Source organism: Sphaerodactylus townsendi, linkage group LG05, assembly GCF_021028975.2.
Source record: "Sphaerodactylus townsendi isolate TG3544 linkage group LG05, MPM_Stown_v2.3, whole genome shotgun sequence".
Classification (NCBI taxonomy): Eukaryota; Metazoa; Chordata; class Lepidosauria; order Squamata; family Sphaerodactylidae; genus Sphaerodactylus; species Sphaerodactylus townsendi.
The window spans coordinates 108589726-108598006 of NC_059429.1; the positions used below are offsets into that span (position 1 = coordinate 108589726).

Genomic DNA, 8281 nt, shown 5'->3' on the forward strand with positions numbered 1-8281 from the left:
CCAGTGGAACAAGTACTTGAATGCATAGGCTTGTATAAGTTGACAGCTATTATAAAGAGCTGTAATTTATACTGGGTTATATTAAGAGGGTTCCCCCCTCCCCATCTCTTCTTTGAGCACTTCATATAAATATTTACTCAGATTCAGAATCTTGTTTAACCCTATAAGCACCGCCTTGATGCATTTTTCCTCTCAGCAAGGAATCCTCTGCTTACAAAGCAATTAAACCAAACAGTGTCACCTATTAGCTGGCGTACACATAAACACCTGCCACCAGCAGTGATTACATATTTACTGTAAAGTACAGTTCAATACAGATTAAAAGAGAGACAAAAAGGTGTTAAAGTTTATTAGAAATAATACTTTTTGATCCTGTGTCAAAATAGAACTCTGCAATTTCTGATCCAAATTACTCCATAGATTATTGAATTGGGCGACATTGTCACACAGTTTTCTTTTGAGCACACATTTAATTCTTATCCATAGTTTAACAGAAAGGGAGGAATCTCCAGGGCAGAGCCTCAGAACGTGTTTTCAGTCTCAGGGTTCAACCCTGCAACACAAAAGAAGTAGTTGAGATATGAGTACTTAATACCATGTGAAAAAAGTCTTCCCGTCCCCTTTAATATGGTCAGAACACATTTTAGAGGGGGGCATTCTAAGCTATGGAGAGCCAGTGTAGCTGTTAAGATGTCTGTCTAGGAACCTGGAAACCCAGGTTCAAAATCCTTACTTGTACCATGGAAGTTTGCTGGGTGACTTTGGGTCAGCCACACACTCTCAGTCCTGACCCTGGCCAATATTTGGATGGGAGACCTTCAAAGAATACCAGGGTTGGGACACAGAGGTAGGTAATGGAAAGCCACCTCCAAAATGTATTTTGCCTGATCCTGCATGTGCAGGGGAAGGTGGGGAGGGAAGCAGAAAACCCAAAGGAATCAAAATGGACACTGCTTCTGCTTCACTTTCCCTGCACAGGTAGGGGGGGGGGATCACACTTTACCAATTTTTACAAACTGCAGGCCTTCTCTGATCTGCAGCATGGTGAGTTCTGAAGGGGAAAAAATGCATGCATAGCTGAAAAGCAAACCTAAAGGAAATGTATGTTCCATACAAAAGAGACCCCAAGTGCGTATAAGACCTTGTTTCAAACTTGTAATTCAAACATCCTCCGCTTGTGGCACTTCTTGGTTTGTTTTGATTTTTCCAAGCTCGAGATGTGAAATGTCATAAATTGTCATATCCTAAGTACCACTACAGGTTGACACAATATCTCCATGATTTTCATACTGTCTTATAAGGAACTCTTGATTCTTTGTAGATCTATAGGGGTGCCTGAAGGAGAACGAAGGAAGGATAAGCTTCCGTTAAACATAATAATCTGTGATTACCTACCATGTACAGGTTCAGAGGAATGTTGGCTATGCTCTTGAGCATTCTCTGGTCAAGGTGGATGATGGTGAAATTCATCCAGTGCTCATATGATGAAGAAAACATGTGCTGGTATGTATGATAAAGATGTTAGGTCCTTTAGCAAATGATTATAGGGTCATACAAGCTGCCATTTCACACATTCCACCATTCTTCTTTATATTTACCATTTCTCAGTATTATTATTATGGATGGCTGAACTATCCCAGAATCCACCCCTTAGTAACTTCATAGTCCAATGTGCAGGCTTAGCATTTCTCCCTATTACATGAAAAGTTTCATCTGTTGATTTCTCTCCAACAAACTGCTATCAAAGGTACAAAAGTCAGTCAGGCTATCTATTCCTGATCAGTTGGTGATGCAATCTGATTCAGAGCACAAGCTCTTGTCGCTTCTGCTGTAGTAGCTCCAAAGTTTTCAATCTGAAAAAAAACAGCGTTTTCAATCTGAAAAAAAGCAATCTGAAAAAAAAAGACACGAGTATATTGTACACATACTTGTCAATTGACTATGTCATTTTACTGTGGACTTCTGTTTCATTATGAGTCCTGTAGCACAAAGGGGTAAGCTGCAGTACTGCAGTCAAAGCTTTGCTCACAATGTGAGTTCAATCTGGACAGAAGTCAGTTTCAGGCAGCCAGCTCAAGATTGACTTAGCTTTCCATCCTTCTAAGGTTGGTAAAATTAATGCCCAGCTTGCTGGGGGTAAAGTGTAGATGACTGGGAAAGGCACTGGCAAACTACCTGATAAACATAGTCTGCCGAGTAAACATTGTGATGTGACATCACCCCATGGGCCACTACCTTTTTGCTTTGTTTGATTGTCAGCCTCCCTTTAAAAGGATCTTTGGTCAGAAGAGTGCAAAGGGAAATGAGGAGGAACCAAAGGAGGAACTGACAAAGTGATTCACCAACACTCAGAGTCTTGTTACTGCATCTATTACATATACATGATGAAAGTTAATCTTGACCTGATTTTAGCATCAGATTCATTTCCAGTGACATGCCTTAATGCAGAAACTGTGGCAAGCAATAGAAGAGAGCATCTCTGAGTATGCATGGAGTTCCTCTCCTGAAGACGGACCAGCCATTTAACATACCACAGCTGCTGTTCTTGTGGGCCTCTTGTAGCCAAGAGCAAATGGCACTAGCCACTCAGCTAGGCCCCAGAAATGCAGCAACCAACTATTAAGGTTGTAAACATTCTGGAGAGAAGAGTTTGGATTTATATCCCCCCTTTCTCTCCTATAAGGAAATTCAAAGGGGCTTACAATCTCCTTCCCCTTCCTGCCCCCAACAACAAATGGCCTGTGAGGTGGGTGGGGGTGAGAGATCTCTGAGGAACTGTGACTAGCCCAAGGTCACCCAACTGGCTTGTGTTGGAGTGCATAATCTAATCTGGTCCATCAGATAAGCCTCCACAGCTCAAGTGGAAGAGTGGGGAATCAAACCCGGTTCTCCAGATTAGGGTGCGCCTGATCTTAAACACTACACCACGCTGGCTCTCAGTCCAGGGTCAGGGTAGAAGTGGCTATCTGGCAAAGCAGGATAGGAGAGCACAGTGGTACCATCTGTGGGGACTGGCCAAAAGAAGAAGCAAGGAGTTGGGTATGCAGATGCTTGGTGGAGGGGGAAAACCAGGGATCTGTTGCCTTGCTTGTCACTCTCAGCCACCCAAAGATTTTGTCAGAGCTTGTTGGGAACCTGCTGTGCTTCAGAGGCCAAACTATCTGAAATGGTCTCCAGTAATTAAAACACTTTCGGTAGCAATTACTCCAGTGTTTCTGTTAAGAACTTACCCAGGCTGTTTTGCTACCAACCAAAACTCCATCCTCAGTGCTGGGGGACTTGGCACTAGAGTGATTTAAATACATAATAATAATAATTAATAATTAATAATGTTATTGTTATGATATGAAATCACAGTTGCCAGATCTTCAGCCAGTATTGGCCTCCATACGCCCTGGGCTCTTCCCAACAGCCTAGAATGTCGTAATTTATCAGCAGAGTATATGTGTAGATTCAAACAATGTGGCCATTTATACTTGACAGAAGAGATTTATCAATATGTAGATAGTTCAAGTGCCATCCAAGGTTTTTTGTTAAGGCACTCAATGCACTGATCACCAGTGGCATAGCTCCAAGGAGGCAGGGGTGTGCGACACACCAAGCGCACACTGGTGCGGAGGCAGGGCGGGCAGGGGCGTAGGGTGCACACGTGCCCTGGGCACAGTTCCCCCTCGCTCCACCCCTGCTGATAACCAGTGGGACCGCAACTGCTGGTTTGTGCCATAATCTCTCAACTCCCTTATCATTATCATCACTATTGTTTCAAGAAATTCCTTAGTAAAGGACTAGATTCAATACTGACTTAGTTTCCCCTTTATTGTTTCTGTTGAACTGTGGATTCTGGGATTATTTGCGGATTCCATTTCTTGTAGGTTTATTCTGACACTCTGCCTTCCGAAATCTGCATGAGCCTGGTGCTGAATTCAGATTAAGCCACCTCTAACCAAGGCAGTAAGTGGAAATCATCGTACATGATACCATTTTTTTAAAATGCAGGCCTCAAATTAGAAAGGCTGTCTGTGCAATCCTAAGAGCCTCACTGAAGTCAATGGCTCCTTCTGCTGTCAGCCAGGAGGCCTGCTCAAGGACCATTACCCATCTCAAGTCCCACTCAACCTCAATTATCCAGCAGTTAGATGAGCAAGATATACTGAGCATCCCCCACAAGGCAGGTGCGCAACAGCAGAAGACCTTTTGCAAACCTGCAAAAATCTAACGTTCTGTCTTGCACATTTTAATCCTGCTCTCTCTCCAGGAGCTCAGAGGTACAATTCAATTTTATCCTCATAACAGTTGTATCTGGTAGGTTACACTGCAAGGGTGTGATTACCCCGCTGATCCCTAGCCCCCCAGGTTCTAGCCCACCACTCGAATGAAGGGAGGGATCACAGCTCATTAGCAGAGCAGAAAGTCCCAGGTTCAGACACTGGAATCACCAGTTTTGAAATGAACATTCAGGGCCATCAACACACAGGCACACTGGGCAGTTTTCCAGGGGGCCCATGTTAATCTATGCATGTTGTGACTTGCGGTCAATAAATAAATACTACACTATGCTAAACTACAAATATTTGTTATTGAAAAATGCATGTTTAGCAGGTGTTTTACGAAAGATGATTAATATTAATGTTAATTTTATGGTAACAAGTGGATATTGGCATTTGCCTCTGATTTAGTATCATAGTCACCTCTGCAACCACACATGCATGTATGTGTACATATCTCACGCACTGCTTTGCCAGGGGGCCTCTAATGCTGTTAAGACAGCCCTGAGCAGGTGATATGAAAGACTTTGACCTGAGAACTTGGGGAGCTACTGCCAATCAGAAAAGACAATACTGACCTTGATAGACCAATGGTTTGGCTCGGCATTAAGCAGCTTCATGCATTCAGTGACCCTGAAGGGTAGCACAAAACAACACAAGAGATAAGAATCAGGCATAGAAGACTATAAGGCATTCAACACCATTTCCTAGCAGTAGCCTGAATTTAGACATGTCTGCAGCTATTCATACTTAACAGATGATTGTATGAGCAAGTGTATACAATTTTACCATAGATAACTGCAAACAGAAGATCTCAAAGTTAAACGGCAAGGTAAAGCCTCCTGCTCTTATGAATTATACTGTACCTACAATGTGTATTAATGTCTCTGAATTTTTCAATGAAAGCAAGCCTAGCAATGTTAAACAATTCATTATTAAAGAATTCAATGTCAGCATCCACTGACACTGTCATAAAAGCCGCTTAAGACGAGCAAAATCTCCACACTATCATTCCTTCATCATTGAAAGTGGGGGGGAGGGAGAAAGTTTTAAGTGTGTTTCTTTTCAGAAAGCACTAAACTTTCTAAAAGGACATGGCTTTCTTACCTTACACCCTGCCCTCATGCCTCAGGATATCATGAATTTTTGATACCAATAAAACAGAATTTTTGATGAACTGCTATTTTGCATTAAAGCAACTTTACATGCAAAGATTGCATAATAGGAAGTAAAATTGAATTTTGCCTCAGAACAAGTCCTTATTATTAATTTAGATGTTTTTTATACGTCTTAGCAGCAGCTTAGCATTCTATATATTTAATTTCTTTCTCGACGCCGAGCTGCAGTTTCCTTAGCTAAACAAATCTGTTAAGGGAACACGTGTCTAGCGCAGAAACATGGCATTTCACATCTGGGCCTTCAGAGAAATAATGAAACTTTAAAAGGGGAAATAAAATGCATTGGAAGGACAGCCCGCTCCCAAAGCTTGCACTAAACCACTTTCCAGGGGGGGAGGAATGGGGTGGGGGGTGTTCTTTATCCTTACTCATGCCTTTCCCCTTTGCAGTTGCAATATGCTGATTCTAATGACAGCCATGCCAAGATTGCAAATACCAGAAAATATCAATAAAGCATTCTGTAGAATATTAGCGTAGATGTGCAATATCTTTGTTCTCAGAGGCACTGAAAATCTGTTCCTTTGGATTAGCTACTGTTCAGAGGGCACAGAAAGGATTCTTCCTTTCCAAGCAGCCAGCTGTAGCAAAGGGCTGTGTGGCAAGCCCTGCCTTGCTTACCAGCATATCATTTATTTAAAATACCTCTTCCACAAAAAGAAAAGCCAACATGGAAAACTTTCCCCAGAAAGAGAAAAAAACACACAGCCAGCAGCCAACTGGACAACCCCACTGAACACCACCTTACCCAAGGCAAGTTGGAAGGGGGATATCTGATCATCTCTGCAGGTTAAGAAAACTGAACTTTTAGCACGCCTGTAATGTTTAATTAAAAGGAAGCCTATTGGAAGTTGGGGGAGGGTCAACAGCTACTGTCAAAATACTTAATTCAATTGGCTTTTGGTTCATTCGTGCCAAGGGGGGGGGGGGACTCCTGCCTTTCTTAAAAAAAATACAGTTTAAAAACAAAATGAGATGTGAAAAGCTGGCAGCTGATTAACTGTTTGCAAGACCCAAAAAAGGGAGGGGGGAAAGCTGGGAAGTGAACAGCAGCCGCCCCTGGTGAGAGAGAAGGGAAGGAAAGGGGTGCCTGCAGAGCTTTTTCTGAAGCAAGAAACTCCTGAGTGGGTTCGCCTGGCTGCTGCGGATTAGCTCACCTCCCCTTTCTTGCAATAGTCCCCAGCTAAATAGAGAAGCTGTGCAGGGACGCTCAGGTGAGGCCAAAGCGCCTTCCTGGGCTTTCTGGGGCTGAAGGGGCTCCTCCCGGGCCGGGCCGGGCCACCGGAGCAAGGCGAGGAGGAGCTGGAAGGAGAGCAGCTTTCCGCGCTCGCAGGCGCTTCATCTGTCTCCTCGGAAACTTGACACCGCTCGCCCGGCAGAGCTTCAATGACCTTGGCCTGTCAATCACCCAGCCCGAGCGGCTTACTCGAGCGCGGCTGGCGCTGGGCCAAGTTTGAAAAAAAATTTAAAACCGAAAACAGCTGGGAACAGTTATCTCGCAACAAGCCCCGGCTCATCCTCATAATACTACCCGGCTGGCCCCTCTAACGTTAAAAACTCGTTTGCAGTCTCGCAAAAGTAGCCAGACTTATTTCTTGGACGATCTTTAGACCAAAAAATAAGCACAGATATATCTATTTGCCCCCACGTTGGTCCAAAAGCACATCCCAATGAAGAATCACGGCCATGGCGGGGCTTCCTCCCGAGTAACATGCTCTGGCTGTCAATCTAGATGTTCTTGCTGCCCTGCGGCCCGATCCCCTGCAGCGTGGCTCCGAAGACAGTCCCGTGGGATCTACTCGCAAGTAACAAGGAATACAGATTTGCTAGAGTAAGATGTTTTTCCCCCAAAGAAATCTGACTTTTTAAAAAATGATGTAAATGGGTCATTTATCAAATAGTTCTGCACGCGCGTTATTCCGCTCGTCGCTCCCCCTTCCTCCTCCCCCCCTCCCGGCAAAGGTCCCCAATAATGTTTCCTGCTCGTGTGGCTCAGTTCTGGGGGCAACATCTAGCAAGCAGCCCCCCTCTGTCTGAAGGGAGTGGGAGGAAAAACGGGGGAGCGAGGCGATGCAAATCTATCCACAGCTGCCTCTTGGCACTGGCTGGCGCAAGGCTGGGAGATCAAACAAAATAATGCGATTTGCACCGGAGGGGCTTTCGTGCGGACGCGCTACAGCCCAGCGCCAACCGCAGCAGCGGCAGCCGGGACTGCAGGACTCGGAGCTCTCCCCTTTCTTCTCCCAAAAGCTGTATAAAATCCTCAACCCTAAGGGGAGGGGGGGGGGTGTAGAATAAACCCCGAGACGAATTGGATTTGCAACAATGAACCACCATGCTAATGAATGGCACTGACTGGCTACTGGGTGGGGGAATTCTAGCAGAGTGTCAAACACGTGCGCGTTGCAAAAAAAAGAAAGGAGGGAGGCGGAGGAGCGGAAGGAAAGGAGGTTTTTTTCTTCCTTAGCTTCTTTTAAGACTGGCTTTCTGTCCCTGATAGGTGGGCGTCCTTCAGCCCGGAGACATGAGAAAGAGAAAGTCTAAACTTCAGAATCGGGTCCTCGTTTAAAGATCCCTTCCGCTGCCTGCTTCTGTGCGAGTTTACTTTGGAAAGCATCCCGGAAGCTCCGTTGAATTGACTTCCTCACGGGGTTCGGGTTGCAGCCGTGAAAGAACCAAGCGAGCCCCTTAGGGTCTCTGGAGAGCGAAACCCCCCTCCCGCCCCCTTCAGTCAGAGAATGTCAGCAGTTGTCCGCGGGGGCTCGTGCTCTGTAGATGCTTGAAAGGCAGCGCATCCCAGTGGTTCGATCTTTAGCCTTAATAGCCCCATCCTAAACTGGG

At 45.0% G+C, this 8281-nt stretch overlaps 1 long non-coding RNA gene across 1 annotated transcript; it reads right to left on the minus strand.

Annotated features, from left to right (window-relative positions):
* Nucleotides 1-345: 345 nt before the first annotated feature.
* On the minus strand, nucleotides 346-6725 carry LOC125433604. The gene is made up of 4 exons (XR_007244635.1): nucleotides 6598-6725; nucleotides 4844-4898; nucleotides 3231-3285; nucleotides 346-1853 (listed from the first exon to the last, which is right to left on the minus strand). It is a non-coding gene; the product is annotated as an uncharacterized LOC125433604 (long non-coding RNA).
* Between the last annotated feature and the right edge of the window lie 1556 nt (nucleotides 6726-8281).